We start from the raw sequence: 14,334 nt of genomic DNA on the forward strand, positions 1-14,334 counted from the left end.
CCCTGATTGCTCCCTCTATGTATTTAAGCCTTGTGTTTCAGCTTGTTGGTGTTGTGATCTACCCTGATCTAGCTGTGTGTTCTGTCTGCGTAAGTGCATTTTATATTCCTAGTTTTGTTGCCCTTTGAGTTCACGTTCCGCCTCCGAGTGTCTGCACATTGGGTCCTCCTACTACCACTCCTGCCTGCACACAGCCCGCACATTAGTGATGGGCAGATGAAGCTTCATGAAGCACTGAAGCTTTTCATCCAATTGGTTCACCCCAGCGCAAAGCTTCTTGAAGCTTCATTTGCTCTAGTAGGACACCTACTGGACGTAAAAATATTAGTTGGCATGAATTTGAAGAGTGTGGCCTTTTGCACACAGCCTGTAAATGTCAACAACAAAAGGAGTGTGTAAAACATGTATATTGTAGTGGTGGCAGTATACTGTGTATATTTATACTGGCAGTATGGAAAATGATTATTTGGAAATGCTTAAAATGGAAATGATCATTTACTGTGAGGTGAGGTGTGGTTGGGGTGTGGACAGTGGTTGTGCTTTTGTAACGTTGAGGTATGGACAGCTACACACTGAGGCTTTGAGCCTCAGTCCTACCTGTTCACATTTTATTCTGTAAAAACTACATTTTCACTGCTTTTATGACCTTTTTAGTGGGGAGAACATAGCTAGGATTTAATGATTTAACAAATCTTTTAAATCCTTTGTCCTCCACAATGCTAAATGGATGGGAGTCCTCAATCACCATGCTAACCAGGTCTTCATCTATTTGAGATTATTGTCTTTCCTCAGGAGAGCAAAGACAAAGCACAAATATAAATATCACACACGTAACTTATAACAGCTGTATAATATTGTTATATCATTTAGTAACATTACTGCATGCTATATTATCATGGCATTTGATGGCTCACCTGGTCTTGCTCCACAATCGGTGTTCCCCCTATTCTCACGCAAAGCTCTGTAGTGCCTAAGCATGGATGAGGTGTTGTTGTTATATCCCAGCTCCCTGGCACATAGCAAACACTTCACCTTATACAAAAGTAAAGCCGCTTAACATAAATTGTATTGCACCATCAGTATTATGAAAATACATCTGCTGTAGAAATTTACATACCTTGTTGGGAGGAATAAAATCAAAATGTTCCCACACAGGGGAGGACATCCTCCTCTTCTTAGCTGGCTCCATTCTCTCCTGACTTTCTCTCCTCACTCTCATAAACCTCCAAACTGTCTCCAAACTCTCACTAACCGCAACTCTCCATCAAACACCCACATTTTTGAATGAAGTCTGAGGGGTTTATATCTGTCATAGCTCGCGGCAAAGTTCGAACCACTTCATGAACCAGACACGTGGTACAGCCGGGCAGCGAGGCTTCGGACGTCATCATTTTCAGGTCCTCCCATAAATGAAGCAAGCCTCGATACGCGCATCGCGGAAACGCCCCCTCAATTACTCGACACAAGCTTCGAAGCCTCGATAGAGAACGTCACATCACTACCGCACATAACAAAAACTGCGGCTCTTCTGTGGTGTATCTAGCAAAAGTTGTCCATGGAAGAAATGACGGTGAACCAGCAATGGGATCATGGGTGGCCAACCCTCACTGATGCAGGTGAGGAGTGAAGGCTGGCCCGTGTGGTCCAGTCCAACAGACGAGCTACTTTAGCTCAAATTGCAGAGAAAGTCAATCAGTGCATCACAGTTTGTGGGATAAAGGGATTCATAGACACAGTTGGCATATGTGAATCTCCTGCTGTTTTCCTCCAGCAACACAGCAGGAGATTCACATTTACAACATCCATTTTTTAATGCACAATAAATTATGAACATTGAAAGCCCTGTTCTGGAAATCATTAGCATGCGTCTCCTGTAGTTTAATGTACAAGTGCAACAGAAAACAGAAATTATAGTTTATGTGCGAAACCCAGTGAAAGGTAGAACTTTACTCATACTATCTATTATATGTGCAATCATAAAAAGAAGAGCTTTTATTTCCTTAGAAATGTCATGGGCATAAACTCATTATGTATTTGACTGAAGGTACGGAGGAACTGGGAGAGCTGCCAATTTCAGCGTAAAACATACATCTTATTAAAATTACTACACTCAGAACTTGCAGATATTTTATTGTGTATTTAATTTTGTGGAAAGCACAAAACAGAGCTCTTAAACTTTTATTTGTATTTATTGATTCGATTATTTATTTTACATTGAATTAGATTGCACTGACGAATTCTAGTGTTTGGTCACCTTCGCTACATCTATATACTTGTTATACATGTTAATTTACTGCAGAGGGTTGCTGTCTAATGGTCCTTATGTCCAAACAAATACAGCTGTGAAATGTAAATGGACTGGTTCTTATAATCTTTCTACTCTACTTTATACTACAAGCCTCATTTACACAAGCACTTTTTTCTGTGCTCAAATGCTTTCTATCTAACAGTCACACTCGGGAGCAACTTATAGTTCAGTATGGTAAATTGTAAATGGCCTGTATTTGTATAGCGCTTTACTTAGTCCCTAAGGACCCCAAAGCGCTTTCAGTCATTCACCTATTCACACACACATTCACACACTGGTGATGGCAAGCTACATTGTAGCGCACTGACAGTATCTTGCCCAAGGATACTTTGCCATGCAGACTGGAGCAGCCAGGAACTGAACCACCAACCTTCTGATTAATAGAACCTGCACTACCTCCTGGGCTACAGCCACTCCAAATTTAAGCATTAGCCGCTGGTTTTCTAAAATCTGATCAACTTGCACTACCATAAAATGATCCAGGGAAGTAACGTTATCTGTTTTGTTATTGAATTCAGGGTCACAGGGGGATGTCATAAAGCTAGAAAAATAATCAAGGAAGACTGATTCAGGAAAACAAAGCGGTTAAAATAGGGAGAAACAGCTTTTCCTACAAGAGCAAAATCATGGCAGCAAAATGACTTTCTAAAGCTAAACAGGAGAACACAACCACTCACCAGAAGCTTTCAGCACCAGACAACTGACCCACTGACCAAATCTTCTTACCATCGTTTTTAGACTTTGTGACTGCTGAGCAGAGTCTCCAGCACACTGTCTCCACAGGAGACAAAGGGTGGGCCTTAAGGGGAGAGAGCAATGGCACACACGTGTTTCTTATTTCTCTAATTTATGCCTCTTTGTCTCCTCTGTCCTCTCTAATCCTGCCGGTGACCTGGAAATCAATCTCAGTATGTTATACTTTAAGGAGACTAACAATGAGAACATCTCACTTTGTCCAAAGACCATTTCCTTTCGCGCCTTCCCGTCTATGTCCTGTTGGACATCAGTGAGGAGAGACTTCACTATAAAATGTCTACCGTGCAAGTTCCAGTGCCACGACAAGACCACCTCAAGTAGTATACTTGGTGACCTCAATAGTTCTCATGATGGCCAAGGTCTTGCCCTTAACCCACACCTTAGCTCATAAGTCTTCACAAACTTAAAGTAGTCCTGTTGCCTTCATTTTCAAGCTCTCAATACCTAATATTTATTTCTTTACATTTTTACAATAATTCTGTTACTACAGATGATATGTCATCAGTGCATGCGAACACACAAAGATCTTATCTTTTAATTTCACTTTTTTAAGTAAAAAACAAAAACTAGAATATTTATAAACATTTAAGCTTCACTTTATTCTAAATTCTTACAATTATGCATACAGTTATTTGTATCTAGCAAGATTAACAGTCTCTGCATCTTTCATAGAGACCTGAAAAATGACAAAGGAAGAGAGTAAAATATCAATCTAAATTATAATAGAGGCAAAACAAGTAAAAAAATTGCTGAAAGACATTCGTGATTGTTAATATTTTATTTCCTGTTTTTGTAATTGAGCACTGAAACAAATAGCATGCCAACACCTCACTTAAAGTGAAATGGTAATATCTATCCTTCTGAATGAATCACACAACTATAAGAGCCTAATTTTATATATGTATAACAATAAAGATACAGAAAAAAAGGTGCAGCAAATTAAACTTTACAAATTGTGTTTTCAGACGTGTCTTATTAGGAGGAGCCAAGCTGCCCCTGGCTGCTCTGTATTTCACATGCAGTTGGCATTGTATGTGCCCATGTGATAAACAACCTTTTGTTTTCTGGTGATAATGAATAATAACCTATCACCTGCTATCTAAAGTACAGCAATTCTCCATTCATTCTTTTTCCCCATGCTTATCCAGTTCTAGTTTCCAGATGCAGTAGTCTATGCAGAGATGCACAGACCTCCCTCTCCTCAGTCCCCTCCTCCAGCTCTTCTAGGAGGACACGGAAACATTCCCCAGCCACCTGAGAGGCATAACCTCTCTAGCATGTTGTCAGTCAAGTTTTCTAGGCCAGAAATGCTTCATCTGCAAGTTGTCCAGGAGGCAGTCTTGTCAGATGCATGGGCCTGCTTGGATGGCGACAGGTAGAAATTGAAGCAGTTCATGTCCAATGAAAAGCTTGAAATGTACATGTAAATGTACATTTCAGAGTTTTATATATAAAAAGGCCTTTTCCATGGAACAGGAAAGGTTAACAACTTAAAGCGGTTCTGCAGCAATAGAGGTTGATCAAGCCTTGAAAGGTGGTGCTATCAATTCCTACAGGTGTCCTAACTTTTCTGTATTATTTAAAACCCCCTCTGTCTGCATAAAGCAGTGTTGGAACACAATGTGGCACCATACCTTCGTGAGCATTATTTGAACAGTACTGTATTGCAAAAAGTACTGTGTTGTTATAAAAATGGCAAGAAAAAGGCAATTAACAATAGAAGAGGGACAGAGTATCATAGTACCTAAAAGACCACAGCTTTTATAGTGGTTGTTGCAAACAGGTTTTAGTGTGAAATGTAAAGAGAAAACTTTGAGATGTAGCAAGGAGGCCATTAGTGAGACGCCACAATAGGAAAAAGAGGCTTGCCTGGAACTTGAAACACAGTCAGACTACTGAAATTTGGAATCTTGCAGGATTTTTGCACGCTGTCGATTAGGTGAAAGGATTCTTTCACAGTGTGTGATATCAACTGTCAAACACGGAGGAGGAAGAGTGATGGCCTGGGGCTGTTTTGCGGGATCCAGGATTTGGTGACTCGTACAAATTTAGAGGCACCCTGAACCAAAACAGATGAAAAATCACATAAGTTCAAACTATGCCAGAACTACCGTGGGGAAAAAAGGTAGAAGAGTGAAAGCAAAGCAACCTACAAGTGAAGAACTTTCTTAAGAATATTTGGTTTCCATTGTGTGGAAAAGGTGACTTTGATGAGTCAAAAATTTGTAAAACACTTTGGTTTATAAAAAGATTCTTGATTTATTTTTGTTTTGCTTGGTTGTTTCTTCTATGCTTTCATTTCACAGTACAATGAGACATTGAACTAAAAATAACCTGCGATAGTAGTCAGCTTTATTTTTTACAGTTATTATAGATGTTTTAAGGCTGTAAAACCCCTCACTACACACTCTATACACTTTTCTCAGACAGGCATGAACACTTTCACACTTTTCTCTCTTGTTTAAACACTCTCAAAGTTCAAACCTTCGTAGAAACATAAGTCCAGTATTATAGAATGAAACCAAAGGCACACGCGGTTGCCCTCGACAGTGCAAAACGTTTCATTGACATTGCTGTGTTTGTTGGGGAGAAAACTTACAAACATACAGCACTGCTAGCGATCGAAGATTTATGTAAATTTGACAAGCTGAATGCATTCTGTACTGTACAGGAGACACGGAACGAGACTGACTGACAGTGGTCTACAGCCAGTCAGCATGCAGAACACAATGCGCTATAAAAAAAAAGAAAAAGAAAAAAAAAAAGAAGTGTGTGTGTGTACGTACACACACACACACAGTGGTCCCTTCTTTTTAGTGACACTACAAGTCAACATTCTGTGGGGGACTGTCACCAGCATAGACCAGCTGCATGCCAACATCAAAGAAAAGCACATGTTCATCTGTGATTTGTGAGTGAGAGCATCCATAAGTGTGCATATTGTAGTCGTGAATGAATACGCTACACTTCTATTAAAACTCAATTCAATTTCTTCCTTATCTTGGCAGTCACATTCTTTCTGAATACACCTGATAAAAATCACAATTATCAAAGCAAGCCACAAATCATTACCAGTGGGAATTGTTAAGTTCCAAGCACAGCAGCTGAGCTGAGGTGAATTTCCGAGGCATTCAAGTGCTAATTTAAGTTTCTGCTGGCAAGTTGTGGCTCAGCTTGCATTAAGCATAGACCCGTGTCACACTAAATAACAGAGAAACGTTATTAGAACCAAGGAGATTGTTTTCTATAATGGTTTTCCTGCTATTTGTACTCACTTTAGTGCAAAGAAGAAAATCTTGCATCATTTTCAGCTGTCTGTTTAAATATGCGAGTCAGTTGAAACAATCTCAGCATGAAACTGGGGAAGAAAGTCCAGTAGGATGTAAATATTCAGGACACGTTTGATTTTCATCCTGAACTAGAGTCATGTTCTGTTCTCTGTTGCTCAATATTACAGCACATGTTCTGCTTGTATCAAGCCTTGCTTCTGATCTTCTGACTCATTAGAAAGCAAACTGATAGTCAGTTATGAGACTTTATCATCAAACCAGAAGGACCGGGTTATGAGGCCTTGGGGATTTTGGCTGTGCTGACCCCAGTGCTAGGAAAATATCCCCATGACTAAAAACAGAGTGTGGACTGCCATTGTTGATTTGGCTGGTGCTCCATAGCAACCACCTTCCCATAACCCCATGTGATTAACTGCACCTCCAACCCAGTTGATTTCTCCTTTCAGGTCACCTTCCCAAGAGATCCTGTTCACTCCCTTTGAAATAACCCAAGATAACATTAATGATCCTTGGTCTAAAGAGTATGCTGTCTGAGAGCAAATTCTCGATCAGATATGGCCTCACAAGAGGCCCAATAGTGAGATTAGCAAATAGCTTTTCAGTAAATGAGGAAATAATTGACCTTGCAGTGACACTGGGCTGAACAACCTGTGAGATCAGCCTTGATGCAGTTGTGACATGCCGTTGAGTGCAGGACTGATTTGCAAGTATGACTAAACTGAGACATCTGTTTCACAGACTTTGATAACAAAACATGAACTCAGCAGAAATCCCTTCTCCATGGAGAAGAAATTCTGAGTAAGCATGCTTACTCAGAATTTCCACATAACAGGTTGGTTGGATTACTTTTGTAGCACCTGCTTACATCTTACCCTGAAAGGAAAGCCTTAAGATTTTAATCAAGGGTAGCTTTATTTTGCCAGGCTTCAAGAAGCCAAATCAAGCTGTTTCAGAACAAATACTGAGGAAATATTGCCCAGTACGTTTGCAGCTACAGGTAAGATGAGACAAACAGTTCATCCATCTTTATGTTCCTTAGGCTTGTTTGGACTTTTTTCTTGATGGTTTTTTAGTTTTTATGATATTTATTCTTTTGTTTTTCTTTTTTACCAGAAACAGAAGTAAAATCTCTGCGAAGCACTTCTGTACTGCCATGACACATAAGGAAAGCAAGTCATTAAAAGAAGTGGTGGCATTCAGTTCAAACACTCAGTCAAGCATTATGAATCTACAAAGTTAGTGGTCATACCTGATGCAAGAAAACCTAAACTTACTCCAGAAGAAGAAGAAGAAACTCAACACAGGGACTTGGCATCATCAGGTTAATCTGAATTTCAGATCAGGTGAGGCAGTCATGGTCCTGGCAGGCCTCAGGGTTGCTCCTCCTTGAAAAGAGAAAGTGGGTGAATGCACAGGCTCACTCCCTCTTTCTCTACTCAAAGGTGGAGTTGTGTGCCAGCTCTCCTTACTTGTTTTCCTATGTTTCGCATTTTGATTGGTTTGTCAGCTTACTGCTCTCTCCCAGATTATTGTCACCTCCGTAGTCTGACCTGTCTGAAGCCAGAACGCCTTTCAATAGGTCAGTTAACACATTCAATTCTATTTAACTGAGTTTTCCTGCTGGTTGTTTCACCTGTAAGTATAAATACTTACCTGGCTTCCCACTCTCCACCTTTCTTGAAGCCCATCTGACCACCAGCTGCCCTTCCGAATGACCTGCTTAAGAAACAAGTAAGGTTTCAGAATTTAATTACCAAATCTGCAAGATCACCTTAACCTCACCTTGGCCACTGCTAACCGCTTCTTTCGTCTCGCCAGTATTACTTACCTACTCATAAATTACACCTTTTACCCATGCAATAAAATCTGTGAAACTGCAGTCAGCTTCTGATTCCTGCCTCTTGAGTCCAATTCTTGGTTAATTATGGCATTATGACATGTGAGGGAGGAGATCGCTGTTCTCAGATACTAACTCTATGACTCCCAGCACAGACAGCACCTGTCTCTTGCTAGACTGGCAATTGCAAATAACAGAACTTTAGACTATTAGACTCAGTTGGATCAGTTTTATGTGCTAAAACACTGCAGAACAAATAGAGAACTTTAAAAAAAGAGGACATTCTCAAATCTGAACTGAGTGACGATTGAATAGAATAGAACGCTGCTAATCATTGTTACATTCACTTGAAAACTGGATCATCAGGAATCTGCATGAACAGAGCATCCACCCAACTGCAGAGCTGCTTGTAGATTCTTCAACCTAAACCACCGAGGCTTCCTACTCAGACTGCAGTCCAGGAAACAGCAGGAACAGACTGAGCAGTTCCTGAAAGCTCAAAGACACTGAGAGTAGAAGCCTGCTAAACAAAGGGGTGCAGGGACACCAACAGAGATTCCATTGTGAAATGTAGAATTTTAAAGCCAAGCACTGCAACAGTGAGGACTTTTATGGGAAAACAAATTATTTGAAGGCCCTGAGCTTGGAGCAGGAGCTGCAGAAAATCAACTCTTCCTACCTTTAAAAAAAGAGGAGAATAGCAACATCACTGATTATGCTGCAAGAAGTTCATCCCTGCCTGTTTTTTGCAGGTAACTTTGAAGAAAGCAAGAGAAAGAAACCTTCAAGCTCAAACTAAGATCAAGTTAGAGAAAAGGTCCAGAAAGAAGCGACTCTGACTGCTTAAATTATTATAAAATAAAAATTATAGAAATGATTATAACACTGTCTCCATAAAATGTAAAATTGTTTATAAATAAAGAACTTTTTACACTTGACTTTAAGCACTGGAATCCCTGCCTAGATTTAGGTTTGGGAAATAAGTTTTGTGTTTTTTTCCTATCCTGAGGTAACGTGTTTCCAGTGCCTGGCCACAACCATAAAAAAGTTCAATAACTCTGCAGTCAGCAAATAAATATTGTAGAATTTGGTAAGAAAAAATGTTGTGAGTGAACATATTACTGATATATTCACTTTAAACATATTTGAGACTCACCAAATATGTAATTTTATGTTTCCTTAAAATCAGAGTGCTACTGCAATCCCTTTAAAAACTCTTACTATTGATATTCAGTTATGTTTTAGATCATTTGGGAAGAACTCGGATGATCAAATAGTACCAATAAATATAATTCTGAAATAATATTAAGCCTCCTTTTATACTGTAAAGTATCAACCCTTCAGTAATAGAGAGAAACTAGCGAACCCCAAACAATCAGATGACCCACTATGAGTTCACAGGAAAATGATACTGGCCATTATACAGAATATAAACTATTTAAAATGATCTTGACTTTAAACATATGCTGCAATATCATCAATCCAATTAATGCTGATGGTGGGGGCTGTAATTCTCTCTGCTTGCCTTTCTGTAAAACTCACTGCACCCAGTCTGCAGTCTGTATTTCCCAATGACAAGTGAAATGAGAGTTTTGGCTTTCCCCCCATGCATTGCAACAGCAAGGTGGTATTTCATGAGACTGTGGTGGAGCAACAAACTCCACCTCAAACCTCCACATGCTAAAATGCCTTTCTGCTTGCTGCAGGTGAACCAGCTGGACCATAACTACTTTTCATTTATTCATGACTTATGTGAAAAATTGATCTGTGGTCTTTTCATTGTGTAAATGACAGTTTAAATAATTATGATAGCTTTGTTTTCAAGGATGAACGCCACTGTAGCCACACAGTGTGTGTTTATGTGTGTTGGTAAGTTGTAATTACTGTGCTGGGCTTATTTGCATAAGTAATTATCACTGACAGACGCTGGTCTTTTCCTGTGTTTAGTCAGCCAGCTGAATCCCAACAAAAGGAGGAAAATGCTGTAAAGTGAATGTAATTCACGATGAACATGCGCGGGGGTGGAGGTGAAAAACATGTCAAAATATTCAAATTTAACGTCACAAATTGTGTGATTAAACTGCATCAAACTGCTCGCTCGGCACAGCTGCCTTGCCCATTGAGTCAAAAGAAAACAGATCAACTGTGAGATGAAAACAAGCCAGATTAAAGTCATTTCTGGGGAAACTTCATTCAGCTACAGTCACCCCGATAAAACTCTAGAGTGTAATGAAATAAAGCAGACCAATAACATGAAAGTAAAAGCGCTCACAAGAATCAGTGGTTCTGTGTGGGAGAGATGCCTCTTTCCTCATCTGAGCTGACACTGTTGTTACAACCCCCTAAGGTGGAGCAGCCAGTGGAAAGGCTGATTTGTCATGACTGGGTAAATGTACACTCATTCTGTGTGTGGGTGTGGGTGTGCATGTGGAGTGTGGGTGTTGGAGTTGATATTGTTCCTGGAGGTGCTGCTGAGCTGACAGTGGCATAAGTCACATGTGGGCTTCCTGTGTTTTACGAAAGCAAGACGGATGATAGTGAGTTTATGCGTTTGCAAGAGCGAGTGCCCACGAGCTACAAAACGGTGCCTGTGTTATCTGACTTACCTACAGCGCCAGACAAGGATTCAGTTACTATGACCATAAAGAAGCCTGGAGCAATTCTCTTGGCAGAGATTATTATGCTGTGCGATTATCTGCCATCAACGCAGAGCTGTCACATCCTCCATAATTCGCTGCTGACACTAGCCCACCGCCACTTAATTTCGTTGTCAGTTATGTTCTAGGACACGGAGGAGAAAAGCCTGTGTTAGGTAAACTGGAAGAGAAAGCAGTGAGGAAGAAGCTCAACTTGTGCCTGACCCAAGCCTGCTGGGTTATTTAAAAAGAGTTTTTCTCCCCAGGTTCATTTAAAGCAGTTTACAGAACAGATTTTGGGCTTTTATTGTCTTTTAAAAATTATTATCAGCAGCTCAGGCTCTGCAGAGGAAATATAATCTATTTCTATCACATTTCATGCACTCACATGAACCACATGCACGTAGCACCTTGAGTTGAGAATGAATAATGACAGCTATTAATCTCCCAGACACTTGAGGTTTGATTGAATTTTCCCTAAAGCTAGCCTTGACACTGCACACTGCACAAGATTTCTCATCTATTCAGGGTTTTTCCCCCATATAGCTGTTTTCATTTATTGAAATTTGTGTGATAAATGGGAAGAACTGCAAGCAGAGCAAGCTTATCGGTCCAGGGATAGTAGAGAGAAATTGACAATGGAGATGAGATGATTACAGGAGGTCAGGCAGAGTGAGAGTGACACAGCATCGGGCTGAGAAAAGAAAAAAAATGGATTAATGGAAAAACTAAATCACATCAAGTGGGAATTAAATCACTAGTGCTGACATTTTGGACCTAGTATCAAAATGGGCTCCAACATTATCTAATTACTAAAAGCTTCAAATACAGCAGCATGACTGAAAAAGTCCAAACTCAACAGAAAAATGACACTGTTGAGGACGGACAATGTAAGCGACTCATGTTGTAACTGACGTCAGACGCCAGAGATTTTGGCGGAAAATTAAAGCGAATGGTAGTTTAGAATTGAACAAATTCCTTTAAGCTTCAGTATTACCAAATACACTTATCAATTGTCTTATAACTAACAATATTTGTCTACATCATCTCCAACACCCTGGAGAACAACGGGGAGAGTTTAGAGGCTCTCCATGATTACATTGATCAGTGCTTCCAGGATCTCGTAATGAAGAAGGCTCAGAGTGCATCTTCCCCGGCCTGACGCCATCGTCGTCAGGCACAACATCGCCAGCCGCCAAAGATATTGCCGACATACTGGAGCACAGCTCAATGCTAAACTCATTCACATATTTGTCATGGGCTCATATGTTCTCTTGGGTTTAATGAATATTCTATCAGATTCTCAGGATTGTCCCCGTTTCCCTGTGTACACGTTGGGGTGTGTGTGCGTGCTGAGGTGTTCGCGCTTTGCTGCCACACCAGGCCTGGGGAGTCTTCCCGCCTTGGAGCCAGCCACACCTAGAGTAATCACACTTACCTGTTGCCAGTCAGCTTCATCAAGGAAGCACTACCTAAGAGAGCAGTCGGCACGGGATTGTTCTTTTCCTAAACCTAACCAAGCAATTTTATTGCTCTCAATCTAAATCTAATTTCAAATAGCTGATATAGACTGATGTATCAAACTGCTGCATGCACTCACTGTGTCCCATTTGGATTTCCATCAGGTCATCCTACATATTAAGCTATAGCTCTTTTGCACACATCCCTGTTTCAAATCTCCATATTTTGTCTCCCTTTTTGTCTTCATTTATTTATTTGTACTATTTGTATTTATATGTTCTATTTCTACTGTATATATTAACCGGCATCTGTAGGTGGACAGCAAAGAAAAGAATTTTCTCATGTGACACATGACAATAAACACTTTGAATCTTGAATCTTGAATAAACTATATGGAATGTAAATTTAGAGCGCAGTCTTAAAGTGACCACAGCACTTGGGAAGAATGCCAGTTTCAGCCATGTACACTTTATCAAACACCTGTTGAGCCTCTCACCATACACTACGAAATTCTTCCCCATGGAAGATGAAAAATTAATACATGCCTTGATGCTTCTACCAATGCTACTACCTTCCACTTACTGCCTAGTGTGGAGGTAAAGTAACAACGACAGGAGAGGTCTCAGTGTCTCACTCCAACAACTTTATTAACTGACAGAACTTCACATATAATCAGCGCCAAAATCTCCACCCCCACACTTCCCTTCAACTTGTGTGTGAGTGGAGCCACCTGGTGGTCCGCCACACATACCCCCCCTTGAACACACAGTCAGGTCTCCATTCAGTTCAGGACCCTGGGTCTAAGCAAACGACCCGCACGACTGAACCTGGGAGGGAGAGAACAGGCAGAGGAAGGTCCATCCTGTGAACGAGGCTGGTGAAGGCGAGCAGGAAAGGCAGGAGGAGGCTCAAACGTTGGTGGTCCGGGGGTAGTCCTGGGGGGAAAACCAGAGACTGTCAACCCCAGCGCAGGAGGTCGGCCACGGCGAGGGGCCTGGGCCGGCACTACATCACCGTCCGGAAGAACATGTGCTGGTTTAAGTCTGTCAACACACACAGTCTCCCTCCGACCCCCAAAATCCAAAACAAAATGTTTCTGGCCCGGTTCAATAACCCTGAACGGGCCGTCATACAGCGGCCGCAGCGGTGTCCTGTGGGCATCGTGCCTGACAAAAACAAACTTAGCAGTCTCTAAAGTCTTTGGAACAACGGTGTCAGGCACGCAATGGTGCACCGGACCAGGAACCCGAAGCGAGTGCAAAAGCGGGTTGAGAGAGAGCACCGATGGATCGAAGCAGGGAGGAGGATTTTCAGGCAAGAATTCTCCAGGCACGCGGAGGGACTGACCAAACACTAGCTCAGCTGGGGAAGCGCCGAGATCCTCCTTAACCGCAGAGCGCAGCCCAAGCAAAACCCACGGGAGGCGGTCAACCCAATTGCCATCCTTTAAGGAGGCGCGAAAGGCAGCCTTCAGCGACTGGTGGAACCGTTCACACATCCCATTAGCCTGCGGGTTGTATGCGGTTGTGCGGTGGACTTTAGCCCCCAGTCCATCAGCCATGGCCGACCAAAGCTCGGAAATGAACTGGGGGCCTCTGTCTGACGTAATGTCCGCGGGTGGGCCGAAACGCGAGACCCAGGTCGACAAAAACGCCTTGGCCACCACTGCTGCGGTAGTGGACGCCAGGGGGACCGCCTCGGGCCACCTGGTGGTCCGGTCAACAACAGTCAAAAGGTGTGTAAAACCTTGTGACTGCGGCAAGGGACCCACCAGATCGACATGCACATGATCGAAACGTTTGCCGGGTATGAAGAATGGCTCCAGGGGCGCCTTGGTGTGTTTATGAACCTTCGCGCGCTGGCAGGGAATGCACGCCGACGCCTATTCCTTAACAGATTTACGAAGGCCTGGCCAAACAAATTTAGAGCTGACCAGTTTAACAGAGGCCCGGACCCCTGGATGAGAGAGAGCATGTACCGAGTCAAAAACTTGACGACGCCAGGAAGCGGGAACCACAGGGCGAGGGCGGCCGGTGGAAACGTCAC

Source organism: Simochromis diagramma, unplaced genomic scaffold (assembly GCF_900408965.1).
Source record: "Simochromis diagramma unplaced genomic scaffold, fSimDia1.1 OVJJ01000680.1, whole genome shotgun sequence".
In the NCBI taxonomy this organism is placed as follows: domain Eukaryota; kingdom Metazoa; phylum Chordata; class Actinopteri; order Cichliformes; family Cichlidae; genus Simochromis; species Simochromis diagramma.